Here is a 16,859-nt window from a genome sequence, read left to right on the forward strand (position 1 = left end):
AACTTTGTTTCTCTGTCAGTAGTTATTTCATGAAAAAATGTGAATCCATGAAAAACGTGGCTAGTTGAGCTCACTACTCAGTTACATGAATGTTTTTCCCCTGGAGACTACTGTACTTCAGTGCACAGCAGAAGTGCTCTATTCTCCCTTCCCCTTTGGTCGCACAGAATTTTAAGAAGATGTGTATGTTCTCATGACATGCTCCCACCTTTCTCTTCTTCTCTCCCCTTGTCCCTCCATCTTTGTTGCTCCTGTAATAAGCCAATCCGTGTGCATTGTACAATGTCCTGGTTGCTTTTTAAAACTATCTCCTTAAGTTGTGGTTTTGCAAGCCAAATTATAGAGTTCACCTAGGGGCACAGCTCAGATATCATTCCTTCTCATTAATTAACATGTTTTGCTGAGATGTATAGTAGACATGCTGTACATAGCTGTCCAGTGAACATTGGATGAATGAGGTGGATGAGAGCCTCTCCTATTTATTGGGTTAAGTAGGGTTGTTGAGGGCATATTTTTGCTCAATTGAATTATTAAGACAAACAACATCACCCAAAAACAGCAGACAGCTTAATAACTGTGTTTATCTAAAACATCAAGTTTTGTGTTTCAGACATGTTTCTTTAGTAATAAATAACAACACACTATTTCTAACAATAGTTATCTCTAGAGACCAGTGCTACCAAGTAAAATGTAAAGCTCAGCATCTCCTTTGATGCAAGATGAGGGTTTTTAGATACGGTGTAGACCTTTATTGAGTAGTGATTTAATCTTTCTAAATTACATACTGATGCCTGTGAGATTTCCACAAGATTAATCATCTAATATCATCGATAGCTTGTTGCAGCTTATTTGTAAAAGGTAACAAGATAATTTAAAAAAAACTTACATTCATCTATTTTCTCAAATTTGATAGTCATAAATATCGTAGTTGATAATTAGGAGTTACATTCTGTGTTTCATATATTTAAATTGTATATATTTCTTAAGTGAGATGTTTATGTATTCTAATAATTCACTTTTTTGTGTGTAAGCACCTGTTGGAAATAAAATAATACTAGATAATTAGGCAATATCCAGAATTGCAGAAATGTTTACAGTGGCAAGTAAGTCTCCATTTACAGTTCACCTGTCTCCCTCAGAACTGCCGCTTTGAGAATCCACTGCATAGCTGGGTGAAACTTACTAGATATTGTGAAGAAAATGAAGTCTGTGGTGTAGCCCTTACAGCTGAGAATTAAACTATCCTTTCAGACTTTTTCTGCATATATAAACATGTATTAGAGAATTATTTCTATTACATGCATTTTATTTTTTTTTCCTTTTATCGTTTTCTTTATAGTCAAAGCAAAAGGGGTGGTTCATCTACAGTGATTCTTTTTTTGTTTTTTATTATACTTTAAGTTTTAGGGTACATGTGCACAACGTGCAGGTTAGTTACATATGTATACGTGTGCCATGTTGGTGTGCTGCACCTATTAACTTGTCATTTAACATTAGGTATATCTCCTAATGCTATCCCTCCCCCCTCCCCCCACCCCACAACAGGCCCTGGTGTGTGATGTTATTACACACACACCAAAAGTGAGAATGTAGTTGTAGCTTTTAGCAATGTGATTTGTAACATATCATTACTCAGTGTTCATTACTATATGTATTCATTACTCAGTGTTCATTACTGTATGTAGCTCCTTCCTTCCCACTGTGCCTGAAACTCAGTTTCACATGTACCTGCTAATACCATGTAGACAGAACCATGTGTGCCCCATGCCTGGAGAGACTGTGGCCAGCAAGAAGGCTGGTTTGCAGCTGATGTTATTCCTATCAGCGCCTGAGGTCACACATAGGGCAGGCCCTGCTGAGCTTCCTAGGGCAGTCTTTGAACACCAAGCTTAGGAACGCAGCTTTGGACAATCTCTCACCACATTGGAGTTGACAGCATGAATGCAATCATGGAGCTAAATGGTGTTTCAGAGAATGAGATTGTACCTCCTCTTTAGTTCTGCTTCGCTCCAGGTTACCAACTGCCCCAGTTTCCATGGGACTGTTCTAATAGCAAGACATGAAGTCCGAGGGCCCCTTTTATGTTGCCCAATTTTCCTGGCACTGGTACAAAATCCCAAATCATGTGCAGTGGGAGTGAACTTGGAACTGCAGAGTTTTGCAAGGATTATGAAAGAATCAGACACAACCCATGTTACTGATCTTCAATAAAGAGAAACTCCAGAGCATTTCTTCCCCTGAACTGATTTTACTTTTTGTCAACAGCAGCCAATACAAAGCCTCAAACCCACTTGGCATTCGGCACTTTTGCATTGGAAACTGCCTGTGTTATTGTGCCAGTGGTTGCCCTAGGTGTTCATCATGAGCACTTAAAATGATTGCTTTTGCAGTTGCAGATGGCTGTACCGGTTCCAAACAAAGAGGGTCACTGAGGGCTCTGCTTATAGAGTGCAGTTTCTGGAAGGAATTCACCACAGATTGTACAATGAAGCCCAAGCTCGCTGGACTCTGCTGGCCCAGGGAATTTTTACAAGGTTAAGTCAGCCATAAATTCTGTCTGGGCCTTGTCTGTTCCCTGATAGTTCCTCTAGGGCTTTTTCGAGAGTTTAAATTAAACTATCTTCTTGTCCATTGAGATGCACAACTCCCACTCCCTATGGATGTGTTTGTGCAAGCTCCGTCACAAGAATACGTGGGAAGTTGGGCTCTGTCTTCACTGCCATCTCACAAGAGAAGAGAGTTGAGGGACAGTACTGAATTACACATGATCGTGATCTACACAGACCATCCGTTTTAGAAAAAAATTGAAAATCTCTGCCACCTAGGAGAAAAGAGAGTAGGGAATCAAAAGAGCCCCCCAAGAGATGATTACTTTCATCTTATAAAATGAAAATTATAAACTACAGGGAGTTTCTTTGTAGATTAAAAAAATCTTATTTCAGAACGTTTTACTTCTTTCTTCAGAACGTTTCATTTCTGCTCCTTACATCTACATAGTATTTTAAAATTGGTGCATGTCATACCTTGGACTTGGAATTCTTTTCTTTTTTTTCTTGTTATTGCCAAACCCTGTGCCCCCGAAAGAGTTCCAGGTGTTCATAAGAGGCTGCTGGAGTGTATTCTTCCTGTCAAATGTGCAATTACTGAGTTATCAAAAATACATGGGCTCCCTTAACCTGATTCTGTTCTTATTTTTGGACAGTTTATTCCTGAGACTGATCAATCTTGTAATCAGGTTAAACCTCTTATAAAAAACATTTAGTGCTTTTATCATAGATAAACCACATAAAATCCCCCTGCCTGTTGAGTATGGTCAGTATGTCATGCTAGTAAAGAAAGTCACCTTGTTTCCTCTTAAGCATGAGGATGTAGTAAAAGAAACTCTTGTTGATTTGGCTTCCCACCCACCCCCTTTGCCCATCATTCAGCAGAACCTGGAGTGTGTAGGTTTCTAGTGGCTTGCAGCAGAACTGAGGGAGAAGAGAAGGTGGAGAAGCACTGTGGTTGAGCTCCATAGAGTAGGCTGGGCTTCTGCAGAGCCTTCTATGCCAGGGAGCAGCTGGTCATTTTTGTCCATCCCCTGAACTGATTTTTTTTTCCCCTGAAACCTTGGCTTGGATTGCTTCCTGCAAACAACGTGAAATCTTGCATGTGTGCCAGGTGAACTGCTGTTCGAGATATTTTCAGAATTCAAGGGTGTTATGCTAGGAAGTCAGGATCATTTAAGTAAAACAAACAAACAAGCAATTATGGGGTTTTATTTCTGTATAATCTGTAATTTTGAGTTGTAGTTCCTTGCGGGGAGGAGCAGCCTGAGATGGTTATGGTGTGTTACCAGGCAATTGCTACAGGAACAAGGCCAGGGGCCTACTGTAATTTAGCCTTTGCAAACAAAGCTAAAAATATCAAAACATGATATTATAGCAACCCCTTTGTCTTTTTGGTTTCCAGTCATTAGAAGCATGTTTTTTGTCTTGTCATTTATTTGTTTAAAAAAATGAAAAAAAAAAATCCCATCTCAGGCTCCAGGTGCCTGCCGCAGTGTAGGAGCAGGGCCCTGTGCATAATGAAGCTGCCCTTGCTGGCTGCTAACATAGAAGTCAGGAGACCAAGGCGCCTGCTGTTATCTTAGAGATTGTTTTTGCAGTGCTTGCTTCTGGCCTAATAACTACTGGAGGTGAAAATGGAAGAATCCATTTTTCTTTTCTAAATTACATGGAAAGCCAGCCCATGATGTCACTCTTCTAGAACAAATAACATTAAAAAAAATTGTTTTAATGGATTTTTGAGATAAATATGAATTGCTGTGGAGGGATAGCGGTGATGTAATGGAAAAAGAAAAAAATGAATGTGGGACTGTCTAAATGTTTGTCTCCACCAGGAATGTTATTGGATTCTGCCCTGTTTGTTCTTCCTTTGTTGTTACGGTCACCGGGCATATTCTCAGCGGGCAGACCACAAGACACAGGCAGTGGAGACGCGATCTCATTAACGATTCAACACGCCACCCTAGTGGCCACCCGAGCACATATTCCGCATGGAAATTGGAAATGGACGTTCAGTTCATTGCTTTGGCTCTCTGGGAAAGAGGCTCTCAGCTTGGGTTGCATGGGAAAATCACCTGGACTCTTAACAATTACTAATGCCCTCTCCATCCCTTCACACTCAAATTCCCCTAGTCACAGGTAGGGCTCAGACTTAAGTATTTTTCAAGCTCTCCGTGCAGCCAGGGTGAAGAACCACTGTCTTAGAGGAAAGCAAGTTTGGGCAAGTCCAAGTGCAGCCTCATCTGGCAACCTCAAACTCTGCTGACCTCCTTCTGTTCAAGAGAAGATGTCTTCTTGCCCTCCAGAAGAAAGGCAGAGAAGACCTTTGGGAATTGGAGTCAGGGTTGTAATTTTCTTAGGCTGTGGCATATCTTTTTCTGTCTGTAAAATAAATACCGTAAAAGTGCTGAAAAAGTCTGGAAAAAAAACCACCCATGCTGCTGTTTTGCATCAGTATTGGCTCAGCAGCCGGGTCAGCCAGGCAGATTTAATGCCTTTGTTATAATAAGAACCTTTTTCTTCACCCAGGGGAACAGGATGTCACAGTTTTGACCTCTGTGGTTTCGCTATTGAACTGGTCCTCAAAGCCAGATAGTTCAGAGCTAGGTCTGAGGTTCTGAGGTTCTTCTCCTGGGAATTGTCAAGAGTGTTATGGAAAGCAATTTGTCAGGGATGAGGCATCTCTCTGGTGAATGGTGATACTCTGAAAGGAAGAGATGTGTCCAGCCTTGTCTCAGAAAGGCCAGTAGGGAGTGCCCTTTGCTGTCTGCCAAGAGGGAAAACCGTATGTTGAGGAGCGTTCTGCTTGTTGGATAAGAAGTGAACATCTAGAATGGAGTTAAAGAAAAGTTTTGCTCAGACCTGGCTAAGATCGAAAGAAGAAAGTGTCAGGGTTCAACTGCCCTGAAGACGTAAGTGTCCAGGCAGTATGCCCAGTGCTGCGGGTGCCGGGCTGTGCAAATGAGAGCTGGCCTCAACACCCTAGAGTATGCAGTGAAGGGGAGAAGAGAGGGAGTGAGCGAGTATTGGGAGGAATTTCACAAGGGAGGTGCTGGGTGCCATGAGAAGAGACAACTGTAGGACCCTACCCACTGGCATGTTCCCAGATGGCCACTGAATGGGATTGCCGAACACCACATTATCTTGCAAGGTTGGATGGAGCATCCTCCCTCCCCTTGTGCAGATATCATTGCAGGTAGACCAGATACCTCTGGGTACATGCTCTGCAGTCTGCATTTAGCGCTGTACTCTGAACTAAGGGTGGAGAAGAGGACTCCATGGGGTACATGCTCTGCAGTCTGCACTTAGCACTGCACTCGGAACTAAGAGTGGAGAAGAGGACTCCACGGTAAGAAACACAAACTGACTTGTTTTCTCCTACAATACCCATACTCACTTCCAATACTTCACTTCTGACATGAGATGTTGGGGCAGGGGCATTCCCACACACCAAGCAATTCTCCAGTGAACACCAACAAGGTGTCCTATAATTTAAATCATTTCTGACACTGTCTACCTGGAGTTAGAGTCAGATCCCACAGGCTAAAGGCTCAGTCGCACGAGACTGCCCTCACATCACATTTCAGTCGCAAGTCCCAGGTTGTGACCTTTGCTTCTGACCCTCCAGCCATTAATCAGGGTTCCCACAACCCCCTCCTTAGGTTACATGATTGCTAGGATGGCTCGCAGAACTCAGGGAAACACATATTTACATTTACTGGTTTATGATAAAGGATAAGGATATTACAGAGGATATAGTTGAACAGCCAGATGAAAAGGTACTCAGGGCAAGGTGTGTGGAAAGAGGTTCAGAGCTTCCATGCCTTCTCTGGGTGCACCATCCTCCCAGAACCTTTGCCTGGTCAGCAGCCCAGAAACCCTCTGAACCCTGAACTTCAGAGATTTTTATGGAGGCTTCATCATGTAGGCAGGATCCATTATTAATTCAATCTCCAATCCTTCTACCCTTCTCAAAGGCTGTAGAGCAGGGCTGAATGCTCCAACCTTCTAATCATGATTTGGTCTTCCTGATGACCAACCCCAGCCAGGAGCCCACCAAAAGTCAACTAATTTGAACAAAAGACTCTCCTATATCACCCAGGAAATTCTAAGATAGTAGGAGCTGTATGTTGGCAACAGGGGTCAAAGACAAAATATATGTTTCTAATTTTGTCACGATATCACAGGGACCCACTGTCTGCTCATTGGCAGCAAGCACCCAGCATGACAATGGAAACGTGTCTGTGGGGAGAACAGAAGTTAGAAAAAGATGGCTGTGAAGTAGCCTGTGACATTGTGGAACCCACCTTTCCATTATTCAGGACCCTCCACAGGTAGAAAGTGACTTAGAAAGAAAAGGAAATTTAAGTAAAACCACCCCGTCCACTTAGGTGAATTTGGAAAAGGCCAATCGCTCTCTGATGCACCTGTTCAAAAAGATAATTTCTAAGGCCCCTTTAGAGCTAAGATCCAGAATCTCCACTGTGGTCTCTGGACTCCGAGTAGACTCACTTAGTCTGTTTCGATTCAGCCTCAGGCCTTCTGCTTGTCTTGCAAGCAGAGATTGGGAAGTACTAAGAATCTCCACTTCTCAGACTAAGTCAGGGCCTGTAGTTCATTTTAAAAGCAGGTTCAAGACTTGCAGTTTAAACCTTTGAGACATCTGGTCGTAGCTGGGATCTATATAGCCTTTGCTTCCCCCACCCCCGATGGGACCATTATGAGAGTAGAATGATTTCCTGCACCCTTAACGACCCTATTGTCCATGCCTGAGTGAAGAAACCTCTGGTTTCTCTGGTTGGGGAAGGCTCTGGCTGTCTGTACTCCTCTGTGGTAGCTCAGCCCCAGTGTAGAGAAGACCACCACTGGCTCTCCTGGCTTCTCGCCTGTTCCGGTTTCTCTTGCTCCTAAATAGCAAAACCGACTGATTTTTTTTTTTTTTTTGAAATGGAGTCTCGCTCTGTCACCCAGGCTGGAGTGCAGTGGCGTGATCTCGGCTCACTGCAAGCTCTGCCTCCCGGGTTCATGCCATTCTCCTTTCTCCTGCCTCAGCCTCCCAAGTAGCTGGGACTACAGGCGCCTACCACCATGCCCGGCTAATTTTTTTTTTTATTTTTACTTTTTTTTTAGTAGAGACGGGGTTTCACCGTGTTAGCCAGGGTGGTCCCGATCTCCTAACCTCGTGATCTGCCTGTCTCGGCCTCCCAAAGTGCTGGGATTACAGGCGTGAGCCACCGCGCCCGGGCAAAATTGACTGATTTCTTTCCACGCCTGTTTATATTTCCCGCCTTCTCCCTGGGAAATGTGATAATGATCAGAAAAATAGCAAAAAGGCAACAGCAGGAAGACAGTGGAGGGGCATAGGGCTGGATCTCAGCCATGGTCCTAGCTGCCTTCCAGCATAGTTGCTAGGGTCAAGACCTGTGAAAGGGATTTGCAGATGAGGGACTCTGAAAATCATAGGAAAACACAGTAATAAAGAACGCACCAATGGGTGCTACCTGTCTCCACGTCAGTGAGCCAGCCAGAGGCACTCCTCTACCATTACAAATCCAGTGGAATAGCTGTATGACCTTGGGCAAGTCATTTTAACCTTTCTCAGCTTCAACTTCCTCACCTGTAAAATAGGTGCATTTTACTTAAAGCACAGATTGTTTAAAGATTGATGTGATATGAATATGAGAGGACATGGCAAAGTACAAGGAATAATAAAATATTGGTGGGAGATGTTATTATGCCCATACCTTGCTGAGTGATGATAACAAATAATGACTTTGTTAGATCATGGGGAAGCCTTTCAGATCCTCAGTTCCCGACAGGTAACTTGTCATAGAAGGAAGTCTGGAGCTCTCTGTCAGGCAAGTATAGTTGTCACTGAGACACACACACACAAAAAAAAACACTGGCTCTAACTACTGTATGTCAACTTCATAGTGCATATCTCTACATAGCCAAGAAAAATGAAATACAAATATAATCATTTTAAGCACTTTTTAGTAATCACAAATTCAGCTGGGTTAGGTCAAATTTCAGATTCAAAACTAACTTCTTATAGAATCACTCACTCGTTCACTCCTTCATTAAGTCAGCAAAAATTTGATTTCTGGCTCTTTGGGATTTGGTGTAATGAATTTTCCCTTGCATTTAAAGAGGGCTGCCGTATTGATAAACATGTTGACGAACACACAGGATATGCCACTCTCACTACACTGACTACAAAGTACACAGTCTGGGTCCTTCCATAATCAGAGGAGCTGTCAAGCAACACCGATCTGCCAGTGTGAAGAATCCAGAACCCTGAAGCTTTTACTCTTCATCACTGGCCTTCAATTTGCCTCATTTCTGGAAAAGACTCAAATGTCCTTTGTATGTATATATATCTTTCTAAGCTTCATCACTCCCATTCTTGGAAAAAAATACCATTGTTTCTAAATGGTTTACGAGCAGTGTTATAGAGCCCTACAGTCTGGGGTGCCATGAGGGAACCACCTTCCAGAGTCTGCTGCCCAAAGCCTCCTGATATGGTGCTGACTTGGGTCACCCACAGTGGCTCAGGCCACTTCTCCACAGGCCTTCCTGTGAAGGTGGGTGTCATTTGCTATAGGGGCAGTTGGCCGCTGTTTCTGAATGGCAGAAACGTGTTTTTGTCATTCTCTTACTTAGCATTCAGCAGTCACTCAAAAACTTCAATTCCAAATTTTGCATGTGGGCCTGTTGGGGTTGAGTTAGTGGTGTGCAGAAGTCTGCAGGAGGCTCCCTGTGGGGAGAAGTGAGGCCCCACTCCAGCCTGGAGCCCGTGTTCTATGCATTCTCATCATGTGGTTCACATAACTCAGCTCAAAATGTGAGCGGCACTTAATTCCTGGCACTCTGCCAGGTTGGCAGGCGGACTTTTCTAGAATGGATCCAGTGTGACCAGTTTGGTGTGGCTTCATAATAGCAAGCGAGATGGCGGTTGGGCGGGGTGTATTACTGTTGTTGTTGTTTTTGTCCGACAGCTTGGATTTCTCTTCTCTCTCCAAAAAGTTGATCCACATCTTTACATACCTGTTCTATAACTTCTTTGGAAACTGTATGTATGTTAGGGTGTGACTGGATTCTGAAGCCAGAATTTCACAGGACACATTTTTCCACATCTGAAAGGAATTGGAATTGAATTCCCAATAGCATTTAGAATTGAATCGGACAAGTAAGGCCTCTTCCGGGTTAGGCTGGATAATCGAGTTAATTCAAATCCATTTGAAGGATATTCCTTGAAAAATGTTGCCTTGTGGAAAGGTGCTATATACACAGTGAATGCATCATCTGTCTGTATTCTGAGAACTAAAATCTTGTGGTCTCGGTCCTATTTGTATTTGGTGTCTTGTTTTGTTTGTTTGTTTTGTTTTGTTTTTGTTTTTTTGTCCAATTCACTTTTACTGCTTTTGTGAACGCGGCTTTGGAATTCCAGCTCACAACTGTTATTCCAAGGGAGATGCTAGATGGTCGATGTCTGGTCGTGGCAGCCTCCCTGCTAGCTTGCACGGTCATGACTAGCTCAGTTTTGAAGTTCAACACGTTTCCACCTAATGTGCATTATGACAAAAGATGGGCAGCGTGTGTCCTCCCAGATTGGTTTACACCCTGCATCACTTAGGCATGTGTAATTGTAGTTCGTTGCAGTGTTGATATCCATTATCTAGTAATTAATGTACTTTCTTCCACTTCTGTTTGAGATGTGTTATTAACTTCTCAGATCTGTCCTGCTGCTCCTGGTTTAATCTGTACACAGTAGGAAGAAATTCTGTTTCTTACCAAAAATTGCAGAGCAATTTGATCCAGTTTCTTTTGTTGAAACGCTGAGCTAATTATATTTAACCACGGATGATAGTAAAGTTGCACTAACAGCATTTTTTAATCAATGGGAAATGTTTAGCTTGTGTGGGGTTGGGGAGCTGGGAATCCAGATGTGGGGGAGGCCAGGCAACCAATTCTATAGAAAAACGTTAACTGTGTGATTAAGCATAAGCTTTCTAATGGAGTTATTACAGGACTAAAGAGGTCTTTATTGCATGAACATGGAGGCAGGATGTAAATGTGCTTGTGTGCGTATTAAAGAGGAGAGAGAAGATCCTCTCTTCCTCTTTCTGTGTGTGTGTGTGTGTGTCTGTGTGTGTGTGTCTTTGTTTTTTGCACATCTCCAAATTGCTTTGTAGAAGTAACAGCCAGCTTGGGAAACCCAGGACAAGATTGACCTAGCTGATAGCAACTGTATCCCAAAAACAGAAACCTGGGACAATTGTTTATGTGGTTTAACGGGCAGCTAGACAGACGTGTTTGCCCACAGTATGAGGCTAGCAGATCATTTCAACTTGCCTTTATTGGTAGAACAATTAGGGTTGAACTCTCCCCAATGTAAAATCAGTACTGCAGACTGGCTCCACATTAATAATGCAGAGAGAAAAGATGTTTGCTTAGAAAAAGCTAGAACGTGAACTGTGATTTGCCTTCTCCTGACCCTGTGGCAGCTCCTCAAAAATATAGTTTGAGCTATACCTCACATAGGGGAAGAGATAATACATATTATCACTTGCCATCAATTCCCTGATTATTGTTTAGGCTCTTGAGTGTAAGATGACAGTTGGTTCTATAAACACATGGGTCCTGGTAAGCTTGCATTGCTTTTTCAGTGTGGGATGGGAGACTTTTCAGAGTTGGATGGGAGTTTTTTTTTTTTTTTTTTTTTGGAGATGGGATCTTGCTCTGTCACCCAGGCTGGAGTGCAGTGTTGCGATCTCGGCTCACTGCAACCTCGGCCTTCCGGGTTCAAGCGATTCTCCTGCCTCAGCCTACAGAGTAGCTGGGATGATAGGTGCCTGCCACATGTCCGCCTAATTTTTGTACTTTTAGTAAAGACGGGGTTTCGCCATGTTGGTCAGGCTGGTCTCAAACTCCTGACCTCAAGTGATCCTCCCACCTCGGCCTCCCAAAGTGGAGAGATATTTTTTACAGCTGTGTTTCATTTGTTTGTTTGATTGATTCTTTTTTTCAAGAGACATAACACATCCAGAACCTTTCTATGATTTCCAGGCATCTTCATTTTCAAGTGTCTGGATTCCTACAACTCTTTTGTAGATCAAAGCTACCTTTTCTTGCAAATTATATTTATATTTCTGTGGTGCTTTTCAAATCATTTGACAATTGCCAGATTATTGAGAACTCATAGCAGCCTGAAACCAAAGAAGGCAGATTGCTAGGATTGTCCTTTCATGGAAGAGCAAGCAGAGATCAGAGAATGTGCCCAGCACTCCATGGCTAATAAAGGGAGAGGGTTCAAGGCCTCATACCAAGTCAATAGACCTCTTCCCAATAAGGGTCACAGCACTTTGCTCTTGATTTGATTTTTAGCAAACAATTTCTTCCCACCATTAAAAAATTCTACCCACTCTTAAAATAGGATCGCTGTGTTTTGGTCATAGCCAGTCCTCTTTGGTTTTCTGTAAAGGCAGTGTGCAGTGAAAGTGACAAATACCTGACAAAGAGCAAAAAAGCAAGGGAAAATAGAAATGCACTGGCTAGATGTTAAGAAGATACAAAAAAATGCAGGCTTATGTCCTCACTATTTGAAAAGATCAAAAGGCTATGGAGAATCATGTTGAGGAATTGGTCTTTGGGAGGGAAGGGAGGGAAGTGAAGGAAGAAGAGAGTGATTTTTGTTGTTGTTATGTGTCTTGCTTTGTTTTTTCTTTTCATCTCGGGGCTGCTTGTTTAGGTTTCATTTTTATGTCTCCCTGGCCTGGTTGGTTATTAAACAGTGGGCCTAAAAAAACTAAGGGCAAAAAGGTGTTTCTCTTTCATACTACATGGAATAGACATTGGGAGTCATGAATTAGAATTCTCTTTGGTGGAAAATGAAAAATCATTAAGGTTGTCTTCCAATACCGCTAAAAGCTAATTGCATTAAAATAATTATTTATGCTGTAAGTAAGGGCCAGGTAATCTGAACCGATGTTGGTGTTGCATTGTATTTGTGTTTAGAAATCTGCAGTAGTATAATTAAAAGTAAAATACAGTGACTTGATCTTTAGGGGTCTTGCTTTCTGTGGGAAGTGCATGGTTCAAGAGGGAGCAGGAGACAGACAGAGAAAGTGGATTAATGAGTGCTGGTTGGCTCTGTGTGCCATAGGCTGTAACCTTATTTATTCATGTTATCTCATGTAATCTCCACTACAAAACTCTCAGGTAGATGTTATTATCTTCATTTTGCAAAGATGGAAACAGGTGTTCAGAGACATTAAACAATTTGTGCCAAAGCATACAGCTCTTAAGTAAGTGGCAGAGCCAGAATTTGAACCCAGATCTCTCTGATCTATTCCCCCATATTGTTTCCCAAAGGATAGTTTGGGGAGGCATGTGGCTTGAAATGCTCATGAAAAGGGATAACTTTCCTGGGCATGGTGGCTCACACCTGTAATCCTAGCACTTTGGGAGGCCGACACGGGTAGATCACCAGAGATCAAGAGTTCGAGACCAGTCTGGCCAAGATGGCGAAACCCCGTTTCTACTAAAAATACAAAAAATTAGCCAGGCTTGGTGACACATGCCTGTAATCCCAGCTACTCAGGAGGCTGAGGCAGGCAGAATTGCTTGAACCTGGGAGGCGGAGGTTGTGGTGAGCCGAGATCATGCCACTGCACTCCAGCCTGGGCGACAGAGTGAGACTTTGTCTTAATAAATAAATAAATAAATAAATAAATAAATAAATAAATAAAGAGAAGAGAAGAGATAACTTACTGCCCTCTTGAAGCTAACAATGAATTAGATTTTCTGATCACTCACTGTCCAATTGGGTAATTCATTGCTTTCCTACGAAATATGGGTTGAATTCTGTCCGCCCCAAATTCCTTTGTTGAAGTCCTAATCCCTGGTACCTCAGAATGTGACCTTACTTGGTAACAGGGTCATCGCAGATATAATTAGTTAAGGTGAAGTTCTACTGGAATAGGATCGGCCCTATCCAGCATGACCGGCATCCTTATGAAAAGGGAAAATTTGGAGACAGACACACTTGGAGATCATAGTTATGCTACCACGAGTTAAGGAACTCCCAGAAACTAGAAGAGAAGCCTGGGACAGTTACCTGGACAGTACCATAGTACCTTCTGAGGGAGCATAACCCTGGGGACACTTTGATCTTGGATTTCTAACCTTCAGAGCTCTGAGACAAGGAATTTCTCTTTACCCTGCTCAGTTTAGGCCAGTTTGTTTCAGCCAGCCCTAGAAAACTAACATAGTACCTCTCATCTCTTATTCCCATTAGGTCCTTAGTTTTGTCCCGTCAGCCCAGGCTGGGTGGTGGTACTTCTTCCAAGCTGTCTGTTCACATACTTTTGGCAGGTTCCAGGAGCTGCCATCAAAACCATTTTGTCTTGTGTATTGCATGAAGCTCATCCCCTCTACATTCCAAATAGCCGTCCTCACCTGTATTCCCAGCAGTCCCCCTCCCCTCCAACTGATCCTCATTGTGTTCTGGAATTATTATTTTCCGTGCCACAGTGGATTCCGTAAGTACTCCTTGGCTGGATGTCAGGATATTATAGCTTGAGGATTGATCTTGGTATGTTCTTTTGTCTGGGTCTTTTATTTTGCCTTATATTGTTTATTCACAGATTTTAGAAGATTGCACATTTTGTTTAATTATGTTGGAGACAGACTGGCATTTTAGCTGTTACAGTCTGTGGGAGAGGGGTTGATAGCAAAAATTATGTGGAGTTTAAATTGTGTTCGGTAAAGGAAGTGGAAATGAATAAAGCTGTTTTACCATGAAAAGTAGGTATTTTGCCTTGGATCTTAGAATGGGTCTTTTTTTATTTTTTTTCCTTCTTAGCTGGAAATGTTCTAAGTGCTGCATTGTCTATTTCGTTTGCCTTTTACAAGTCTGACTGTTATAAAAAGGAAATTTGTATCTGTATTTGCAAATTTGAGCCTGGCAGCTGTGTTTTGAAGGCTTAATCTGGGATCGAACTGAGATGCAAATGATGTCGAATAGTTTTTCCCATGATGTTGTCAAGTTTTACTTTTCAAAAATACTGCTCGTGGCAGCTCCAGCCTCCACACAGGGTCTATTGAGTTTTAGATTTTTAAGTAATAGGCAATTTTATACTGATGTTCACTCAGAAAAGCAATGGCTTCTCGTTGTACCCTCCCTACACAATGCCTGCACAACTGCCGTGGGGCTGAGAAAGAATCCCTTCTCTGCTCTTATTACATTAGCCATGTTTTTGATTAGTTGAGGGGAAAAAAGAAGGCCTCACAAAACCACAAAGCTTTTTGTCTCTCATGTCTGTCAAAATGTGGCTGATTTAATTTGAATGAAATTTTAATTAGAAAAATTCTGCCAAGATCTAGCCCTGATTTGAATATTTATAGATATGTTAAGAATCTCCGTAAACCTGGGGTCTAATTTGAATTACTTCCCTGGACCTCAGCCCTAATGGTACAGAAAGTGGCGGGGGCGCTGTGCGATAGGGCAGATTACCCACACACTGGGCTAGAATGGGGGTCTGGACAGGGAAGCGGCTATGTGCGTGGTCTCTGCTGTTTTAATAGCAGCAGTTTATCCAGAGATGTTTTTCAGGCTTGTGAGCACTTCATTATGGGAGTGGAAAACATATGACTAATATTAGCATGTTACTTGATATATATATATTTTAGAGGGTGCAGGGTATGTCTGAAAAACCATGGGGGTTGGGAGAATCAGAAAATCCCTGTCCAGGTTCATTCTTGCCTAGTTCAAGGCTTGTGTTCTTGGGCTTAACCTGCAGAGCCTCAATATCTTTATCTCTAGAATAGGGAAAAATAAGATGTGCGAGGCTCATAGAAAAACCGTACCAGCAGCAGGAGTCAGCACGGCAGGGCTGGTGGCCTTGGGCAGCAGGTTACTGTGCTTTATGAGTAAAGATGGTGGACTTGGATTGTTGTTGCTTCTAGCTAGCTCAATGCCAGAGGCCACCTGTTCCAAATCATCCCTTAGCCCTAATGAATGTGCTTGATGTTAAAAAAAAAAATCTCCATGGCATGTTACCTTTGTCATTGTGTATTTAGAATAAATGCTGTGTGTCCAGTGCAGCAGAATGAAAGCTTTAACTAGACAATAGGGTTGTTACCACAGTCTGCCTTCATCTAGGAGATTAGAAATGGAAAATCCTAAATATATGCAAATATAAATATATATCCCCTCCTGAAGATTTCCTGGCAATCCTGTTCTTTTTAACAGAGCTACAGAAAAGACCCACGTAGGACTTAGTTCCTCGAATCTGCAGACTCATAGCCCCTCAACACTTCCTGAGTGATTGCTGGGGTTTCAGCCCTTATTGACATTTCTCTTTCAGAGATAAGACTCCATTTCCCCGACAAACACCAGGTATTTCTAAGCAACCTCAATTTCATTTAGTAATGTTGGTGCAAAAGTGCACAGGCACAAGTTTCGTTGTATATGGCAAAATAAATTGGCGAGGTTTTAGTGAAAAAAGAAAAAAATCTGCAACAGTGATTTGCTCCGGTAAATATTGTCAGCAGATATGGCTGTGACTCCTGGAATAGGGGTCTTATGTGCACATGAGCTAGTCATTTTGCACGTTGGTCCCCTGGCTCCTCCTGAGCCAGAGACATGGAATGTCCCTACCTGGCTCATCTGACCACTCATGTCTAGTATAGACTTTAACCTTATTGCAAATTCAGGAATGTGAAAAATTCATATATAGTATGCTTAGTATTTTTTCCACTTGCAAGTGGCATCAAGAAATCAGGCTTCATTAGGATTATCCCTGAGGCTAAGAAAGAGCAAGGGGTGGTGAAGAGCAGGAAGCAACATGGAAGATGGCTTAGGGTAGGAGGGACTCCTGCCAAAACCCTCTGTGTGCATCCCAGAGGAGACTTTTGGGGAGTACAAGTATTATGCTGACACTCTCACTCCAGGCCCACCAACAACTGTATCTCCATCCTCAGGGAATAGTCCTTTATATCTGCTGGAGAAGGTTGTGTATATGTGTGGAATTTGTACACCAGCTAGGAGCCAAAAGGCTTCCTCCATGGAACTCCTACAAAATAAGACTCCAGAGGTGCCTTGGCAACTGAGGTTGCTGGGTGATGTCATGCCCTTGTGGGAGATCTGTATTTCTTAGATTAACTGAAGCCTTTGAATACTAACTTTGATGTGTTATGTTAACCATCTGGAGACATTTTACAGTTATTGTCAAAAGGTTGACTGAGGTCTCTAATGCAACACGAGGAGTTGATGGAAGCTTAATAGAGTTTACCAGTTTTGCTGATTTG

The 16,859-nt window shown here is 42.5% G+C and overlaps 1 protein-coding gene across 19 annotated transcripts in view; it reads left to right on the forward strand.

Annotated features, from left to right (window-relative positions):
• NCAM1 (neural cell adhesion molecule 1) overlaps positions 1–16,859 on the forward strand; it is a 315,535-nt gene that overhangs the window by 196,362 nt on the left and 102,314 nt on the right. The window lies entirely within an intron of this gene.

This window comes from Pan troglodytes, chromosome 9, assembly GCF_028858775.2.
Source record: "Pan troglodytes isolate AG18354 chromosome 9, NHGRI_mPanTro3-v2.0_pri, whole genome shotgun sequence".
In the NCBI taxonomy this organism is placed as follows: Eukaryota; Metazoa; Chordata; class Mammalia; order Primates; family Hominidae; genus Pan; species Pan troglodytes.